At 49.1% G+C, this 20,470-nt stretch overlaps 1 non-coding gene across 1 annotated transcript in view; it reads left to right on the top strand.

The window, feature by feature from the left end:
• Positions 1-10,068: 10,068 nt before the first annotated feature.
• LOC105941827 (uncharacterized) overlaps positions 10,069-20,470 on the top strand; it is a 59,489-nt gene continuing 49,087 nt past the window's right edge. Inside the window, exon 1 of the transcript XR_009245344.1 lies at positions 10,069-10,239. This is a non-coding gene — a transcript (uncharacterized LOC105941827). The remainder of the gene's footprint in view (positions 10,240-20,470) is intronic.

Below are 20,470 nucleotides of genomic sequence, written 5' to 3'. Positions count from 1 at the left end.
ACTGTGAAGCAGCTTGGACACAAAGTGGCACCCACAAGGGATGCTGGCACAGCCTGGTGTGCCACAACTCTGACCCCTATGTTTGTTTTATTTTGAGACAGAATTTACATAACATACAATTAGCCATTTGACAGTATACAGTTTAGTGGTGTTTCATACTATGTCATTGTTACCTCTAATCTAGTTGCTAACATTTTCATCACCCCAAAAAGAGCCTCTTAAACTCACTGAATGGTGAGTCTCTCCATTAAGCAACCCCTTCCCTTATATCTGTGTCCTTCCAGTCCCTGGCAAACACTAATCCACTCTGTGTTTATCTCTTCTGGTGCACACTCTCTGCATGTTTGTGTTCTGTGGTTCATGTACATTAGTGTATTCTTTTGGGCCTTAAGCAATACCTGCTACCTTAGAAGAATTTCATGCTGGAAACCAAAGTATTGGGTTGTTTAAAGGAGAGGAACTACTGGCTAGGACTTGGCATGACAGAATCAGCGCAGATGGGGCTTAGTGACAGCCCTATTGAGATTTTCCTAAGAGGGCTATTAACTTTCTTGATGACGTCTAAAGCCTCTTTTCAGAATAATGCTTTATAAATCTCTTGACTGTGTCCATTTGCCTTTTTCAGAAGATTAATTAATTAATTTGAAATTAGAGTGGTAGAGAGGGATTAGGGGAGAAAAGAGATTTTCCATTTACTAGTTCACTCCCCACAGGCCTGCAACAGCCAAGATAGACCAGAACTAATCCAGGAGCCAGGAACTTCATCCAAGTCGCCCAGGTAGGAGACAGGGCCGATCTGCTGCCTGTCAGCCATACAAGCAGGAATCTGGATTGGAAAAATGGCATATACTGGGATTCCAAGCAGGCATTCTTTTTTTTTTTTAAGATTTTTTTTTTAATTATTGAAAGGCAGATTTACAGAGAGAAGGAGAGACAGAGAGAAAGATCCTCCATCCACTGATTTACTCCCCAAGTGGCTGCAATAGCTGGAGCTGAGCTATCCAAAGCCAGGAGTCAGAAGCTTCCTCTGGGTCTCCTATGTGGGTACAGGGTCCCAAGGCTTTGGGCTGTCCTTGACTGCTTTCCCCGGCCACACACAGGGAGCTGGCAGGGAAGTGGAGCAGCTGGGATATGAACCAGCACCCATATGGGATCCTGGCACATGCAAGGCAAGGATTCACTCACTGAGCCATTCCACAGGGCCCAGAACAGATGTTCTGACATGGGATAGGCAGCCTAACACTCTCAAAAAACAAAAACAAAAACAAAAACAAAAAAACCTGTGGGTAGAACAGAACATACACAATTTCAAAGGAAATCAATTATGTTGAGATAGTTATAAACTGGAAGTATGAGTTTTTGGTGATCAAAGAACATGCATGCTCCTTTATTACACATTGAATGACTAGCTCTAACTGTGGGTCTAAGAGCACTGAAATTCCAAAGTAGCAAGTAGTGTAAATTATATCTTGAGGTATCTGCAACACTTTAATGAGGTATTAAAATACATGATTTCCATTGCTGGCAAAGTCATCAGAGCTGCTAGCAATACTGTGGTTTGTTGCCTGCATTCATAATTAAAGGTACGTGGATAGAAGCTGGTGAAAACACAGATATGATTTTTTTTCCTCATTTGGGTTCATCCACAAACCCTATTTAAGAACCCTTGTTCTGGAATCAGTGGCTTGTAACTCGTTTTCAGCTATGGGTCCACTGACTGGTGAAAGCTGTCTGTAGATCATCTTACCAGAAAGACGCGTTTATCTATAGAGCACAAAATTACATTATGTCTGTCAATCCCCTCACTTCCCTCCATGGAGCATTTGCCAGCATCTGGCCCCCAGGTGAAGCTCTCCAGCCATAGAAGTACCAACTGCCAAGGAAACTGTCCCACCAAGGATTCTTTGTAATAATAGAAACTGAGTCTGGAACCTTTGAGAGTCTTTAAAAATAGATGCTCAGAATCGCCCTTTGCATTCCAGGGTTGGAATGAGCAGGCTCCATCTGTGGCTGGGCTTTGGATACCGACCAGAATTCATTTGTTGCTTGGGTCAGGCGCCCAGCTTTCAACTGGGAGAAAGTTTGGTACCTTGATGAGATACCCCAGAACACTACATGTAATAAGAAGGGAAACTTTCCAAAAAGAACCTGGCATGTTATTATTGAAATAAAACAAAAAAATGGTGTGGACACAAGAGGTGAACAGAAGAGGAAACAAAGTTTAAATTCTCTGAAAGGTGATGCTAAATTCTGCTGGGTTTTTTCCCGCTGTTTTAAGACACACATTTTGGGAAATGTTTAAATGTTTCTGAGATCAGCATACAACTCTCAATTTAAGTATAAGCAATTCTTCCCCTTCCCACTGAAAAATAAACTGTTAATCAATGTTACATCTTACAGTTAAATTAGGAACAGTGTTTTGTTTTTACAAAGTCAATCAAAGCCATACAAATTGAATTCCTTGAAGTTTCAGGAAGAGCTTCTACATCAATGCTTTTCATGCCATTTCCCTTTCTTTGTTGCACTTCTAAAGTACATGTTTTGTCTAATTTGGCTCTCATTTCACATGAGATGTTTGACATGCTAATAAATGTTCAGATCAAATTCGACCCCATTAAACAGGTTTTTACTGAACAGTGGCTATGGGTCAAGTTCCCAAGGCCCTGAAAGCATCATAAAAGGAGAACAAGGCAGAGCTCCTTGCTTTCCAGGAGCTCACAGGTTAGATGCGGAGGCTGCATACACAGAAACCAGCAAAATACTCAGTGAAACGCTATCGCTTGGAGCGCTGATCTAAGCACTGCAGCTGAGAGGAGCTCGGGATTCAGCCAGCAGAGCATACATTAGGAGAAGGAAGCTTCGTGCACACACTTTGGGTGTCTAACTCCTACCACCTGTAGCTGTGGAAAAACAGGCTCCAGGCCACCATTGGGAAAGCGTCATGTATTAAGAACATGCGCTTTGTGTCCTCCTTATTGTTCAAGAAACCTAGAAGTTTGAGGGAGAAGAACCATCTGTCCAGCAGGCGCCTCTCTGAGCCGATCATTTCACTTACTTCTGGGACAGTCTCCTCTGAACTCTGAATGTTGACCTGGTTCCCTTTTAAAAATTTGCTTATGAGAGAGCAAGAGGGCACTTTCATCCCCTGGTTCATTCCCTCAATGGCTGCAACAGCTGGACATGGGCTTGGGACAATGCTATAAGCTAGAAACTTAGTTTGGGTCTCCCATGTAGGTGGTGGGCACCTAGTTCCTGGAGTTACCACCTGCTGCTTTCCAGGGTCCATTAGCAGGAAGCTGGAGTCATGAGGTGAAGCTGGGAATTGAACCCAGATACTCCAATGTGAGACATGGGAATCTGACCCTTCATTTTAACCAATAGGCCAAATACCTGTCTTTAGTTCCCATTATGAAACTGATTCACAGAACCCTGTTCTTTCTTTATCACACTTAACTCAATTTGTAATTATTTGCTTATTTTTCTCTACCCTAGTGTGAGACTTTATATCAGGAGGGAAAAGCTTATCTCTGTCCACAACACTCTACACATTGCCTGAATGTACTAGAGGCTCAATAAGTGTATTTGGAGTGATGGAAGAGTTAAGTTTAGAATTGATGATGATGATGATGATGATGTTGATGATAAAGCTCAGCTGGGGACAAGGATGTAGCCGATAGGAAACACATTTTGATGTTAAAAATATGCCAGACCCAAAGGGACAGCTGGTGTATGAGTCATTGATGAAGGTCTTGTGGGTTATGGGTCTGACCATTAAGGTAATTAAGAAGTGTTATTTTCCAGTTTGGCATTTATGAATTGTCGTGGGCTATTGACAACCTCGGGAGTAAAGGTAGTGTTCTCCTGTTCCATTTTGAACATGCTGACAGCGCTGCTCTTAATAGGACTCTTGGGAGCTGTGGTTTTAGTGTGATCTTACTTTCCCAGACAAAACATCCTGACATCCTGAAAGGAGTTAGACAAGCATGAACACAGGCAAGTTAATGATGCTCTTATTTCTCCTGAAATAGAAACTTAACATTTGCCAGCAGGGAAAAAGTTGTGAAGAAATTAACTTGAAGGAATCCACTGGTGTTCTGGGCTTGAGAACATGCCTTGGATACTGGCAGCAGGGGTTTGGTGGAAATTCCTTCGCAGCTTCTACCTGAAAACTGCTATTTCAGAAATCCTGAGGCACTAAACTTAACGATCATGGCTGAATTCCTTAGTATCCCTGTGCTGGGCTCACGGGAAAGCAGAGATGCTTAAATTTTCCTGGAGTCGTGTTTAGCCTCAAGGTTGACTCTGGTTCAGAAACCTGTGCTCTGTATGTGGGAGCGGGCGCTTGCTCATGCAGACCACAGGGCACAGAGATGATGGCTAAAGTCACCCAAATCAAAGATCTGGATTGAGTTATTAGCTCCTGGCTCTGGCTGCATTTGGGAATTGTTGTGGGTTTGGGGATTGTGAAGTAGTGGATAGATCTTGTTCTTTGAATGTCTATTATTCTGTGTTTCACAATTAAATAAGAATGGTAAAAAAACCCTACATTTTCCTAATAAGGGATTTACAGCTTTATGAAAATAGGTAAACCTACCTTTATTGTTGAATTAGGTAGGTATAATTTTGTTTAAAGGCTTTTTTTAAAAAACGTATAGTACTACCAGTGAGGGCCCGGCATGATAGCCTAGCAGTTAAAGTCCTCGCCTTGAATGTGCCAGGATCCCATATAGGCTCTAGTTCTAATCCTGGCAGCCCTGCTTCCCATCCAGCTCCCTGCTTATGGCCTGGGAAAGCAGTCAAGGATGGCCCAAAGCTTTGGGACTCTGTACCTGTGTGGGAGACCTGGAGGAGGCTCCTGGCTCCTGGCATAGCTCTGGCCATTGTGACCGCCTGGGAAGTGAATCAACAAACAGAAGATCTTCCTTTCTGTCTTTTCTCTTTGTATATCTGCCTTTCCAATAAAAATAAAGAAATCTTAAAAAAAGTATATTACTACCAGTGGATAAAAGTTAACTATGATGTTTGATTCTCATATGCTAGTTTTCTGTAGTTGAGTGTGTGAGGTGGGTCAGCCAGCGTCTGTTGGGGATATGAATGAATAGGACCCGAAGACATGCCACCTCTCCTTTATAAAAAGAAGCTGGACTTTCACTCTCAGATTAGGGAAGGTAAATTTAATCCTTCTCTTGGCTCTAAAATATTGGCTTCTGAGAATTCATATCAGATTTAACTTTAGCTAGCACCAGCTGGGCCCCAGGAGTATTACTGAAAGGTTAATGCAGTATTTGAACTTGTATTCAGCCAGGCTTGAGAGAATTACTCAAGTGTTTAGGTCTCAGTTTCTTCCTTTTTAAAATAGGTATTAATAACAATATCTCACCTTCAGTGTAAGTAGCCTTCCTATATTAGGAGAGTCCTGGTAAACTTGGAAGGACTCGTAGCACCATAAAAACATTCGCCAATACATGTAAATACACACACGTGCAGACACATACATATGATCTTTGATCAGAATTAAAGTTCAGGTCCTTCTTACCAACAGGACAAGAGCCAAGAACCCGCTCTCCTGGCTCACAGCCATGCTTGCACTCTGAGAAATGGAGCCTCTAATTTAGCACTGTGTTTTAACCAGTAGTGCTAATCCCTACTGCCAAGTACACAGGAGGCAGAACAGGAAATGGTTGGGCCTGCATGATCAAAACAGCCACAGCATGAGTTTATTTACTGCTGGGCCTAAAGCCCTTGAAGGGCTTGCCCATGTGTCTGAGGTTGTAGAGCAGAGATTTCAAAGCCTTCACTTTTCATGCAGCGGTAACACTGCAAAACTATTTTATTTCCAGGGGCAACAAAGGTTGTCAACTTTTTATTTTGCAAAAATGACCAGAATAGACCACAAAAAGCCCAAACACCAAAGCTGTTACAAATATAGTAAGTTGACATGAAATTCATGCACATTTATGTTTACTGTTAGGCTAATTTTGTCCCTGAGGGGTGAAAAGCTCTCCTGGGACCTGCAACCATCCATGCACGGGGAGTCAGAGACCTGTGCACCGATGTGGATGTTACCAGAAAAGCCCGGTGGGTTCTTTTCTCAGCTTAATATAGAAATAAAAAGCCGAGAACCGGTTGCAGACAGAAAAGTTTATTTGCAAAGAGACCAGGTGAGTTGGGGGAAGAGGAAAGCGGAAAGCACCTCCTGAGAGGAAGCTGGGAGGTGGGTGCCTCTCGAAAGGGGAGGGAGAGACACCAAAGGGGTCTTTGGAAAGGTCTTGGGGTTTTAAGCCTTCCCTGACCCCTCCTTGTTGGGCAGGAACCTACAGGTAAGATGTTTCCCATTGGTGGTCTCTTACCCAGTTAGGAACTGGGTGGGCAATGCTTGTGCCGCCCACCTGAAGGGTGGCCAAGACCTCAACAGGGCTGCGTGGTCTCAGTGAATGCAGGCTGAGAGGGCATGATTCTGAGCACACATTGCTGAGCTTAGTGCTGCAGCCAGGCCACAGCCGAATTTCGATTTTGAGGGTTCCTATGTCTGCAAACATTCTGAGGTACCTGGAGTTCACCATTCTGGCTTGCACCCCCTTGTACTTCAATAGTGGATAATTTATCCCTCAAGAATAGCATGGCCCATGGGGCTGACTTTGGGCCTGACAGCGAAGCCACCAGTTGGTATGCCTACATGTCATATCAGAGTGCCTTGATTCAAATTCTGGCTCTAATCCTGATTCCAGATTCCTGCTAATGCAGACGTTGGAGGCAGCCAGGGATGGCTCAGGTTGTTGGATCCCTGTCACCCAATGTGGGAAGACCCACAGTGAGTTTCTGGCTCCTGTGTTCTGTCTGGCCCAGCCCCAGCTGTGGTAGGCATCTGGGTTGTGATATAGCAAATCGGTGTGCTCTCTCCTCCTTCCAAAAATAAATATTTAAAAATAAAAGATCTCAGTCTGACACAGGACAACATGCTCCTCTGGGATGCACAACATACTATATCCTCATTTGTTCTGAGTGAGAGTCTGTGTCCCCACAGCAGCACACAGGGGTCCAGTGGAGTGAATCTGCCACAACTGATACTACCCACAGTCTTTTTGTCTGATTTCCTTCCTGGGCTTGGAAACTTTTTTTAAAAAAGATTTATTTGAAAAAGCAATAGAGAAGACACACACACACACACACACACACACACACACACACACACTGGAGCTGGGAAAGGGTAGGGATCTTCCATTCACTGTTTTATTCCCCAAATGAATGAGACTGGGCTACCTGTCTGCTGACCAGATTTCATCCCTAAAATCCTCTGAACTGCTTTTCATTGCTCACAACCACAGTACTGTAATATGTTCTGGTAAATAGGATTTAGCAAAGTGAAGAGCTTGGGGCAGAGCGTGTGGCGGGAACAGCATATGTAGGGGTTTGCAGTGGAGAAGTGCTTGCTGTCTGGGGAAGAGAAGGGTTGCTGAGTGCACTGAGTGATAGAACCAGTGTCTCTAGAGGACTTGCATTTGCCCCCACGGGGCTGGATGGCCATTCATCAACACTTCGGATTTCATTTCTAAATGCCAAAGAAGATTGTATGTACATTTTGAGCATGGGAAGAATACTTTAACTAGCAACAAGTGTCACAAACAAAAAGAACAGTTCAACAAACTGTAAAGGATTTAGACTTGCTGAATCAGCTCAAGATTCCTGGAAATGTATGAAATGCTTATCATCATCTCTCATAGCTGTAGTTTTTCTAGAAAATGACACAGTGCATTAGATGATCTCTAACTTCTTTGGCTGATGTTTCCTGATGTTTGTTGAAACTCCTCAGTGATTTCATTTACACTACAGTGGGAGAAACAAACACATTGAACTTCTGTGATTCCTGCTGTGGTTGTCCCATGGAGTAAATGATGGGGAAAGCTTCAAAGCTGAGGTTGCCAGCTCCCAAGGCTGAGGTTGCCAGCTCCCAAGGCTGAGGTTGCCAGCTCCCAAGGCTGAGGTCAGGTTGCATGGCTGGAAGGGCAAGCCTTACTTTCCCTGGGCCCTTTCTTCAGCTAGGTTGGACCAGAGTTCTTCACTGCAGTCTCAGGGCTGGGGACAAGTTCATCAAGTGTTCCTAATGTGTCATGCTCACTCAGGTCCCAGGGGCCAAAGCAAGTCCCATGGCCAAGTCCAGGATCAATGTGGGAGTGTTACACAATTAGTAGGGGCGATTCATTAGAAGCTGTTAGTGAAATTAAGTGTAAACTTCCTGTATAAGGCAAGATATGCAGCTCCAACTTAAAAATTCTGTCTTTCACAAAGATGCAGTCTATACCTTATCACCAGTCAGTGTAAGGGAATGTTTGTAGTCACCTTGCTAAGGGACTGAATCCTATGTCAGTGGCTCTGCTTGCCTCATAAAATTATTCATCAGGCTTTTTTTTTCTTTTAGCAGTGGCCTTTCTTTTAGCAGTGGCCTTGGGGATGTTGTGTACATAAAATGGCATTTACAATGATCATGAATTAAAGCAATCTGCACTGCCATGTTACTGCTCCAATTTAGATCTTGAGGCTCGTTCATTTACTGTTTCAGCTGTATCCCAAGCCCTCCCAATTCTTCTGTCCTGGTGTGGATGCCAGTGGGGATGCCTGTAGCATCCTCTGGAGCCCCATCTTTTGCCTCCATCAACCTTCCAGCGCCTACAACCTCAACGGATGCTCCTTAAACACTTGCTAAATCAATTCATCAGCTGAGGTCTTCATGAAACGCCTGTGTGTTCCAGGGATTTTCCTCACAGACCGGAAACTGCTTCCCAGCCACTGATGCAGGGTCCAGCCCAGTCCCTGCGGGTTACCAGGAGAACAGGAAGGAGAGTGCTTTTAAGAGTGAAACCACCACAGCCTCCAGCGTTTGCGCGCGGGAAGAAGCAGGAGCCTGGCAGGGGCCCTCCCACTGTTCACTTGACATCAATAAAATAAACACTTGCTAATTAAGAGATTGAGCACAGAACCCCAGGTGGAAATCCTGCGGGAAAGCCGGTTCTACAGCTCTTAAGAAACCTGCAAGATTTGTTCTCTCGGGGGTACAGGGGAGGAGGGACAGGGCCAGCTCTGCTTCCAGGCTGGCGGTGCTGCGCAGGTGGCAATACCACACACAGGCGGAAAGGTCGCCATCATTTTAGGTTTTGCGTACGGTTTTATTGCTGGCTAGATCCATAAGAACACTAGCCAGAACCACCATTTACATAGGACCACGCACTTCAGGGGGCCGTGGGAAGCCCCGTCAGCCCAAGATGTTCCTTAATCTTCACCACAGCCCAATGAAGTCGCTTTTATGATTCTTAATTTATGGGTGAGTTAACTGTGGCCCAGGGACTTCAGCCTTCCCGAGATTGCCCAGCTTTTAGGTAAATCCGGCTTATTTGCTGAAACGCCTTGAAAACCACTTACAGGCGGCCTGGTCGGTTTTTGGGGCTGATCTGAAGTGGGGAACTGCTAATCCGACTATTTTTGCTAAACTGTGCATGTGTCATTTCCGAAAAAAAAAAAAAAAAGAAAAAAGCCAAATCCAAGTCGGGATCTCTGCCCGCTTGATGTGTAAAAACCTACTTGGGTAGAGAGCTGTAAGAATCTCCTCACTCGTTCACCTACTCATTCGCTGCCGCCACAAGTATTTATTGCGTACTCGGTATTGCAGGCTGGGCGCCAACCCAGCACTAGGAACCAGAACCGTGAACACGGTAGGCGTGGGATTTGCTCTCCTAAACCACTCTCTCCCGATTCTGCTGTCTCTCTAGGGAGGGAGGCTTTCAAAGAGCAGAAAGTCTATCATCAGCAGGTGACTTCTGTACGAGGTGCGCGGCAGCCCCTGGGGTGGCTAGGCAGGCTCCCCGGAGGCAGCGGCAGGCTGGGCCACCACGCGGGGCCCGCGCTTTCGGCCCTGCGGATTGCGCGCAGAAACCGCAGCTGGGCCGGGGCGGGGCGAGCCTCACGGTGGGGAGGAGGAGGAGGAGGAGGAGGAGGAGGCGGGGGGGGGGGAGCCCGGGGCAGCAGCGGCGCGGCCCGCGCCGGGGGCGGGCGGCGAGTTAGGGTTAGGGCGGGAGGATTCGGCTTCCCGGCGGCAGAGGGCGCCTGGCGCTGCGGTCCGGCGCGCTGGAGCCGCCCGCGCGGGCGCTGAGGGGAGAGGCGAGGCGAGGCGGGCAGCGCGAGCGGCAGCGGCGGCCACTGCCACGTATCGCCGGCAGTGGCGGCTGAGGTGGCGGCGGCGCTGAGGAGGTGAGAGAGAGAGACGCGGGCGTCCGCGGGCAGGTGGGGCAGGCGCGGCGCCGAGGGACGAAGAGCACCGTTGGCGCGCGGGGCACCGGCGGGGTGCGGCGGCGGGACAGCGCGCTTCCCGCCACGCCGGTTCCGCCTCCGCCTCCGCGGCGAGCTGCCCGGCGAGGCCCCGGGGCGCCGCGCGGGTCCCGAGCGCAACTCGCGCCGGCGAGGGGGCCGAGCGGACGCGGTGTCTCACGCGCCCGGCGTGCCTGCGAACGCGGCATCGCTGCCGCTGCGGAGCCGGCGCCGCGGCCGGGAAAAGTTGGGGCGGACCTGGAGCCGGCGTGGGCCGGGCGGGAAGTGCCGGTGCGGAGCGGGCTCCTCTGCGGCAGGGAGGAAGGGCTGCGTTCCAGCGAGTGGGGCGAGAGGGGACCTGGAGGCCCGAGGTCCCGGGGCCTTGGGGTCGCGGGCACCGGGGGAGACCGGCGGGGAGGCGGCGGCGGAGCGGGGCGCTCGGCTTGCCCTCGTGTGTGTAAATACACTTGGCGTCCCAGCCCGGCGGGATGGGAGCTGAGGCCGGCGTTGTTGCTCTTGCCTTCGGGGATAGTACCGCACCCCGTCCGCCGGCATCTGCCGGATTCCCCCCTGTCCTGCGGAAGTTGAGGGGGCCACAGCAGAGTGGAGGAAACGTTTTTTTTTTTTTTTTCGGGAGTGTTCTTGGGAGCCTAGCATGGGGCTGCGAGGTATCATGACTGAAGAGTCAGCTGCGAGCTGCTCGCACACCCGGTCCCTGCCCCTCCATGCGCACCCTGGTACTACTGCACGTTACTCTCCGAGCACGAAATTGCCATGTTGGTGTAGCGGGTCCCCAAAGCCCCGCCTGGGGCAGCTGTCGGTAGAGGACTCGGCCTCTGAGTCTCCCGCGGAGGTTGGTGATCTCAAACAAGTGGTTCTGGCCCACTTGGGTGGCGGCCCCTGACAGCCGCGATGATTCACGTTGGCTTCCTTGTCGTCTGCAATAGTGGGACGGCTGGAGCCCTCATTCAGGTCCCAGTCCTGTTCATTATAGAAGTGTGACCTTGGGTGAGTCACTTGCCCTTTGTGGACCTCAGTTTTGTGTCTAGGAAATGGGTGCCAGGAGTTGGAGAACCTAATGGAGAGGAGGAAATTTGTTTCTGGCGAGAGCATGCCAGCCACACATACCTCTGTCTGTTCTGACAAGAAAATTAGGATGATTCAAAGGAAAATGGGTGAGAAATAAGGAGGGTTGCAAAAAGCAAAACACAATAATGATTGGCAGATTTATGGTGTGAGTACTGTCCTCAGGCAGGCCATGAGGGTACCTGACTCAGCTATTTTTAAAAATGTTTATTTTTATCTGAAAGGCAGAGTTATAGAGAAGGAGAGACACACAGATCTTCCATGCTTTGGTTCACTCCCCCAATGGCCACAGTGACCAGAGCTGAGCAGATCTGAAACCAGGAACTACGAGTTTGTTGTGGGGGCTCCCTTGCAGGTGCAGAGGCCCAAGGCGACCTTTGGTGTCTTCCTAGGCCATAAACAGAGAGCTAGATTGGAAGTGGAGCAGCTGGGACTTGGATCGACTTTGGTGTAGGAAGCTAATGCCACATGGTGGAGGATTAGCCTGCTCTGCTATTGTGCGGGCCCCCTTTTAGCTGTTTTAGTTATGAAGTTGCTATGTTGAGAAATGGCTAGTCACCTGCAGGTGAGTTTTTTCTTTCTAACCTTCAAGCCTGGAGGGAGTGATCAGTTGGATTGGCCTTGGTGGGCCTTACTTGAAGAAGGGCCACAAGATCTCTCTCTCTGCCAAGGTGTTTTAAGTTTCCTGTTGTCTGACCGTGCTGGAACCCTTGTTCACACACACTTCTGTCTTTGAAGTGATTAGCTAGTTCCTGTTGCCCGGGAATTCTGGGCTGCTTTTCCAGCAATCGGAGTAAGTAAATATGCAACACATTCAAATGAGCTCAGAACCAGGAAGTGGGTCCTCTACCCTGTGCCATCTCTCCAACCACAAGGGCTGTGGCTGAGCTTAAATGAGTGCCCTGGCATGTGAGGTGGAGTTTTTGAGTCCTTACTCACAGGTGAAAGCTCAGCCTTCAGGATGAGTGTGTGGCGTGGCCACGTGACTGGCAGCAGTCCTCTGTGGTCAGGTTTTGCAGCAGCAGTTGGTGGTAGAGTGGTGTCTGTGCAGATTAGGCTCGTCAGGTTGAGTCTCACATTTCTACAATGTGTGTGTATCCATTTTCCTTTTTCTGAGAGCCATTGTATTAATAACAATCGCTGTGCTAATAATAGGTTCCAGGCCATTCGTTAGGAGCTGTGCCTTAGGAATGAGCAGCACTTTTACAGGTGAGAGAACAGAGCTGGGAGGGCACAGCTGAACGTGTGGCAGCTGGCTTGCACAGGGGATGGGTGATCCTCGGATCCAAATAGCCCTTTGTAATGGTCAAGAAATTCTTAGCTATCCTGTGTCAGTGAAGTGAGATAACCTGTGAAAAGCAACATGTAAACTTTTTTTTTTAAAAAAAGATTTATTTATTTGAAAGCTGAATTGAGAGAAAGAGAGGTTGTTCATCTACTGGTTCACTCCCCAAATATCCATAACAGCCATGGCTGGACCCGGTTGAAGCTAGGAGACAGAAACTTCTCCTGAGCCTCCTGCTTGGGTGGCAGGAACCCGGGTACCTGGGCCATCATGTGTTTTCTCCGAAGTGCATTAGCAGTAAGCTGGATCGGGAGGCAGAGAAAGGACCCAGACTCAGGCACTCTGATGGAAGATGCTGCAGCTTCACCTGCTGACTACAGCTGCCTGCACCCAGGACAGTTTCACCTAAGGGCTTGTGGGTGCTGGGAGCAGCGTGGAAGTGCATGGAGTGCTGTGCTCAGGAGCCTGGGGAACCTGGAGGTGTCTGGGGTCAGTTCTGTACCCTGCAGCTGACTTCTCTGAACCTGGTTCCACACCTGTAAAATCTGAAAATTGTTACCTGCCTTACTTGTGAATTGCAGGGAGCCCTTTGTAACAGTTGGCCACGCCTTTCCATGCTTGCCCACAGCCACTTTGGATAATAGGATTAAATCTTCCAGTAGGAATTGTCCTCTGGAGAAAAGGCTTCAGGTAGGTTTTTGTACTTAGAAATTCCTCCAGCCTTTGCTCCCAACCCCCCTCCACACATGGCCTATGATCCTGTTGTCCAACAGGAAGAAATTGCATTCACACAGCTGTCAGAATAGATTTAAAAAAAAATTTTGACTTCCATTTATTTAATTAAAAAAAAAAAATTCTGGATCTGGTGTTGTGGTGTGTGTAGTAGGCTAAGCCTATGCCTGTGATGCTGGTATCCCGTATGGGTACCGGTTCATGTCCTGACTGCTCTGCTTTTGATCCAACTCCCTGCTTGTGGCCCCAGGAAAGCAATGGCAGATGGCTCCAGTCCTTAGGCCCCTAGACTCACATGGGAGACCTGGAGGAAATTCTTGGAGATGGATTGGCTCAGCTATAGCTATTGTAGCCACTTGGGAAATCAATCAGCAGATGGAAGATTTGTGTCTCATTGCTTTTCTCTGTAATTCTGATTTTCAAATAAAAATAGAATCTTTAAAAAAAATTTCTACGTGGAGGGAGATATATTTACACACCACAATGCATCCACTGTAGGAGTTCAGGTCCTGCAATCTGCACCACGAGCTGATTGCATCATCTCAGGAAGTTCCCTTGTGCCCTGGGGTCATGCACCCTCTCCTCTGGCAACTGTGGATGGTTTTCCATTTATATGATGAATTTGGTTTCTTTTTGGACAGAAAGCAGAATGCCACAGCATGTAGTCTTGGGGTCTGCTGCTTATTTCGTGCTGCTGTAGACACGCATGAATTTGCCTTCATGTGGACATATGTTTTCATTTCTGTGGGGCAGGTTGTTAGTCCTTTGCTAAGTTTAGGTTTAGCTCTGTAAGCAGTCACCTGCCTGTACTGTTGTTCTTTCCTGTCAATGTGTGAAGGGCCCCAGGATCCGTTCTCATCAGCTCCTGTGTTGCCTGTCTGTTATCACAGCGTCCCTGGCAGTGGTGTGCCCCACCCCCTTGGGGGGGTGTTCCAGGTGTACTTGGAATGATAAATTGTGCACTCAGTAGGTAGTGTTCTCAAGAGATCAGCAGTTCAAATTCCAGGGCAGGTCTTTAACGGGAAGTTGAAGACGGATGTCGCCCCCGTTTCCTTTTGGCCCATTTTGTACCTGTCTTTGCTCTTTTATTCCTGTTGCTTGTAGGGAAGGGGATCTCTAGCTGCGGGAGGTCCTGGAGAGCTGCCGTGTAAGGTGAGAGGGCAGGGCGGGAAGGCGGTGGAGAGGCTGAACCTGACAGATGGGGTGCTGGGGAAGTTTCTTGAACATGTAGGGTTTGGCTAAAGGGGGTGCCGAGTTTCATCTAGCGCACTTAGGTTTTCGTGGGACTTTGAAGTTTTTGTGCTACAGGCAGAGTTTGACTGGTTGTAGTGGCATCATAAATGAGTTTCCATAGCAAGTTGTGTGTTGAAAAGGAAATTAAATTCCAAGAGGGTGTTTGTTGTGACTGATGCCAGAATTTCTCGGAGAGTTGTATTAAGATTCAGTCAGCCTATAAAGGTACGTCTTAGTGCTGTGAGGATATTAATTAAGGAAGAGTTTTTCAAAAAATGCAAGTGTCTCCTCTGTGAGCTTTTGAAATGTCATCTTCCTACATCTTTGGGACACATGAAGTCCAAAACATCATAGGGATTTATATTTTAGAAGCATTTTTTCTCCACAATAATGTTTTGCTTTTTTCCTTTTCTTCCCCTGACATTATTTTGATAATCCAGTTAATTTTGGCTGCCTTCACATTTTGGTAACATTTTTTTTAATGACCCTTGATGTCTAGATCCTATGTATGTCTCCCTTTCTCTTGAGTTGATTTCACTGCTCGTTTGAAGAGGTGCCAGGGCCAGGGTGCACGGGGAGCAGGCCCTGGGGGAGTGATGGAGTTGTGCTCAGAGAGCTGGGTTCCTTATGACATGGCCTTAGTCCTTACAGCAGTTCTGGGAGGATCATCTTGGTGTTCCCAGGGCATGGTTGTTCACCTGGCTCCGCAGGAGGCTCGTTGGAAGGGTGGTGATGATCTGGGGGTCTTGCAGAGCCTGTGGCTCCAGAGGCTACAGAGGCAAGCTTGCTACAGATGAGCACCGTGTCTTGCTAGTAAGAGCATCAGGTCTGTATTCTGGAAAGTTCCATGGGCTGCTTGGGATGTGAAGTGGAGCAAGCAGCCCTGACAGGAGAAGAGAGGCCATTAGAGTGTTTGGCTCAAGGGGTAAGGAGGTCCTGGTGCACAGAAGGGCAGTGGCAGCAGTGATGGAAGCAAGGGAAGGCCTTGGAACCCACGGAGCTGGGATTGGGAGGGGGATTGCCTCAGCCTCACCTTTCCTCTCCTCACCCCTGCCGGTTGCAGTTCCAGTCCTGCTGGTTCAGCTGTTGCTATAGAGGGAGGTGTCTGAGTGCAGTGGGAAGGACGTGCGCACTTCTGGGCCCGGTCCTGTGCCTGTGCACTCCTACCTCCCAGGAGCATCTCCCAGAATGGTCGCAGAGCTCTTTGGGTTCCCTTTGGGGAAATGTTGGTTGGAGCATTCAGACTTCAAGAGCCAAATGCTCAAGGGAAGAACCTCAGAAGAAGGAAGCCTCCCCCAGGTGTCTGTTGCCTCCCATTCCCTGCTGCCACTGGGAGCCCTCCAGGGATGGGTCTTCATGGCTGCATACGAGGGTTCATCTGTGGTTCCAGCCACGTGAGGCCTGAGTGGGTAGTGGAGTGGTAGTTGGTGAGTTTAAGTGCAGAGCATCGTGGCCACCCCATTCTGAAGGCCGCCGTCCCTTGGGGGCAGCCAGCGTGTGTCAGAGCCTGGAGAGATGTAGGCTGGTGTCTTCATGGGGTGGGGGGAACTCTGTTGCTGCATCAGGAGTATGCTGGTTCTTAGCCTTTGCCCTGGGCAGTGCCAGGCATAGTCATAACCTGGCTTTGGGGGGCCTCTGTGTTTTCTGGCTTGTATAATATCCTTGCCCTTGAGATAATTTGTGCTTGCTGGGGTCAGGCTGCAGAGGCGTTGGCCAGGAGTTAGCTTACACTGTGCTTGATGTGTAGAAGCAGCCAGCTCACCTCTGCTGCACCTGACTGTGTCCCAGCGTCATCTGTGACACTCTGTCTGCCGGGGTCACTGTGCTGATATGCCCGCTCACCCACTCTCTGCTTGATGCCGACTCTGCTCCTTGAAGAGGTGACCTCTTTTCTGTGATCTGAGAGCACCCCTTGATCTCCTAACTGAGGCTGTTAAGGTGGCTGTGTGCTTTGTGCATAGAGCGCTGGCAGAGCATACACATTTCCATGGGAAAAGAGCACCCTGAATGTTAAGCTCACAGCAGAGCCCCTTGCTGCTTTTCGTTTTGCTTAATGATCATGTGTTTGGGGTGTGTGCTTATTTTAATTATTACTGGGAAGCAAAAAAAGGATGTTTATCAAGTGATTAAATGTACAGCCGCACCACTGCTCTGGCAAGCAATGAGAATAAATACATATTTACCCAGGATACCCTCGATTTCTCTTTTTTTCCACATTGTTGCTTGTTTTGTTGGCAGAACCATCTGATTTGTGTACTGGTTCAGTTTGGATTTCACTAGCAAGTGTGAAGAGATTCCTGGGCTCTTTGCCGAAGTGCAGGGACTGTGGAGTGGGCTTTGGGCCTTGCAGGCTTGGCTCAGCTGTGCTCCCAGGAGCCTGGCTCTGTGCCTTTGTCAGGCAGGTGGAGTTCCGCCAGACCTGGGAACAGCTCTGTTGGTGACGGTGGGGAGTCCCCTCTGTGCCATGGGAAAGGGAATTCTCTCCTGATCCTGACTTTGGCTTCTGTCTCGTCTTCCGGGGGTGTTTAAGAGGAAGGCCTCCAAACTGGTGAGCTTTTGAGGTGCAGGCTCTGTGTAGGATAGAGCTTTTAAGAAAAGTTTTCTCTACATTCCACCTTTCCCTTCTTTTCTGTTGAACCTTATCCAGTCTGTCTTCAGTGGCTTAGAAACTGGACTTGAACTTGATCAGGCAATCTTAAGGGAAGGCAAAGGAAATGTGACCCAAAAGCCTGTTCATGTCAGCCTGAGCATCCTAACAGGGTGGTGCTTGGACCCCCTTTGGCTGCTTATTTCCTGTGTACCCTCTGCTCGTGCACGTGTCCTGTTCTAACAGTGTAGAGGCGCCTCATGGATTGGTCCAGTCACCCTTTTTCTGGCACCCCTCCCCAAGGGACAGTCTCCGTGCCTGGTCTTCAGAGGTGACCAGTGTTAGCAGTCAGTAACACATCCTCAACTGTTTGCAGTCTGTATAGACACAAATAAATACGGCTTGCTTTGCTTTAAGACCTCAAATCTGATTTTACTCCATGTATTATTCCACTGCTTGCTTTTTTCTCTTGTTTCTTAGAGATCTTTTAGTGCAGGTAGCTTTCCTCTGGTCTTTTAATCTGTGAACTGTTTTTAGTGTAGATGTATGATAGTTTATGAGTTAGTCTCCTGTTGACGGACATGTGAGTGTAAACTAATTTTGTCTAATGTATCCAGTTACCATACATCCGTATTGCTAGGCACATGTTTCTCTAGGATTGGAAATGGTGTGTCGAAAGTTGTGCAGATTTAAACTGCTACTTTTAACCTATCAATAATGAAGGAAGCTGCCCATTTCCCACGGGTCTTTCTGCTGGTTGAAAGAGACAGTTTGTGGTTCGTAGGCATTTCATTGAATGCTGGTGAGGTTGTGGGACTCATCGGTTTGCTGCTGGGGCTCAACGGTTAGATTTCAGGCAATCAGAGTAACAGGTGTGTAGTAACTGTGGGTGATAAGGAAGCTGAGCCTGTGGGGACCGTGGCTGTTTGGGGGTGGTGTTGGCGCCCTGTACCTTGGTGACAATCTGGGTGTGGGGCCATTCAGGTTCGTGGTGACATGTTCTCTGTGCTTCTACCTGAGGTGGTGTGGGCTACTAGGGACTTCTGTTCCCATGTGAGCTACCTCTGAACCAGGGGCCTGAGGAAGCCCGTGTGGTTCAGGCCGGCGTGTCCTGCACTGTGCAGGCCGCTGCTGAAACTGAGAACATTGAAGGCTGCTTGAGCCAGTGCAGACACAGCCTGTGGGTTCTGCACAGGCCCCTGGAGGGTGGGAGGTAAGGATGTGCCCTTACAGCTGGGGGTGATCATGCGCATCTTCCCCGGCATGCTGTGGGAAGGTTGGGATTGCTGCCCCTCTGCAGGCTGCTTTGGGAGGAAGTAGTGGCTTCTCAGAGCTGCTGGAGGGCTGTGGAGGAAGCATGTGGATCTGTCTTTAGTCAGGGTTGCTCGACAACTGAGAGCTGCAGCTGTGTCTCTCCCATCACGTAAAGGGTGCCAGCGAGGAGTGAGTGCATGGGAGGCAGCCTGCCTGGGTCGGGGCCATGCCAGGACCCAGCTCCCACTCTGCTTTTGACTTACAGCACTTGAGCAAGGGGACTTTATCTCCCTGGGCCTGTTTCCTCACCTGGATGTTATGATATTCAAAAGAAGAGTGTTGATAAAGCTCCTAGTGTATTACCTAACAACTGCTTAGTACTTCTGAAGTAACTGCCAGTTGTGTTCCCTTTGAAATGAATGATCCTGGTTTACTTTGGCTAACTGAGTGCTTGGTGTTGTTGCAGTGCGGAGGTCAGGGGCTGAGGGGCTACGTGGAGGTGGTGTTCTGGCAGTGAGGAGGGCTGGGGGTGGGGGTCGGGGACTTGCAGGGAGCTTCCAGGCTGCTCTCCTGCCCCTCTCCTCCTCCTGTTCAGCAAGGCCCCTGGTGCCAGTGCCTGGTACGCAGTATGAGCATGGCTGAGAGCTGGGGACCAGAGGTGGTACCCTTCTGTTTGTCTGGCGGTGCCTGTGTCGGGCTCAGCACCCAGTCTGCTGCTAGCGGCACAGCTGGCAGCCAGAGAGGAAATGCGCCCAGACAGGCCTCAGGGAGATTCTTGCCCCACTTCCCCACACTGCTATGCCCTGCCTGCCTCTACATGCCGGGAAGAGAACCATGAGTGTTGTAGGGCCCTGGGATCCCGTGATGCCAGATCACTGGCAAGCATGGAGGTAAATGATTGCCCAAGGAGTTCAGGCAGGGGTTCAGCCTGGGGCCTGGCTCCACAACTTTCGTTCATATCCTCCTGATAAAGGCGTCAACTGCAGGGGTGATGTCTGTGCTGGTTTTACTCCGTTGGTTGCCAGTAATGCACACGGCAAGGAGACATGGCCACAAGTGTGTGTGTGTGTGTGTGCTCATGCATGTGACCACAAGCTCATCTGGAGCTCTTAATTTATTTGCTCGTGATTCTCCCAACCAGATGTCTGCTGCCTGCAGGTTGAATGTGGGAAAGGCTGCGCTTGAGAGCACAGAGCAACCCAGGGGCTGGGTTGCACAGTGGGAAAGGAATACTTGATCTTGTGTGGCTCTGGGAGAGGCAGAACCAGGGAGCACGGACCCAGGCAGGACGAGAGCAAAGAACAGGCAAAGGGCCAGACATAGAGGCCTGTGGTGTGAGTCTGGACATGGGTGTGAGAATCAGCTGTAACCATGGGATAAGAGAAATTTCAAGGGAGTGTGTGGCAGGTGCCAGTGATACTGCGTTCCGTGTGAGTCAGCAGCAGGTCCCAGAAGGTGTCTGAGCAGCAGCACAAATGGGCTAACCCCTACGGAGCAGGCCGAGTTGGCTCCTCCCTCAGACAGGGACTTTGTTCGAGGTCGTAGCCCACTTTCATCAGAGGGCTGAGGTTGGAGCCTGCCCTTCTGTCCTGCCACCACCCCACATATGTGCTGTGTTATCACTGCATGTGGCAACTCTCCTGGGGCCAGCGTGCACTCAGTTTTGGGGAGGTGCTCAGAATTATTTATAAAGTGAATGAGCAAGGTCCTAATTCCATTCTGACCTTGGCTCCTGTGGCCTGAGTGAAGTTAGAAGATTACTTCCTCTGTCTTACCCTTGGTAGGATAAGGGTGGCTTCCGTGCCTGCCTTCTGAGCTTCGCCTCATTCACTCAGAACTCACAGGGCAAATATTTGTTGTCTCCCAGTTGCCACACATGGCTCTTGGGTTGGGGCGGGAGGAGTTAGTGATGTGGCACTGAACAAAAGAAGGCCAGATCTTGTTCTCTTGGGGCTTACAGGATGGGGTGTATGCCACTGTTTCCCAGGACTGCCCGA

This window comes from Ochotona princeps, chromosome 4 (assembly GCF_030435755.1).
Source record: "Ochotona princeps isolate mOchPri1 chromosome 4, mOchPri1.hap1, whole genome shotgun sequence".
NCBI lineage: Eukaryota > Metazoa > Chordata > Mammalia > Lagomorpha > Ochotonidae > Ochotona > Ochotona princeps.
This window is presented reverse-complemented; position numbering and strand designations above follow the sequence as displayed.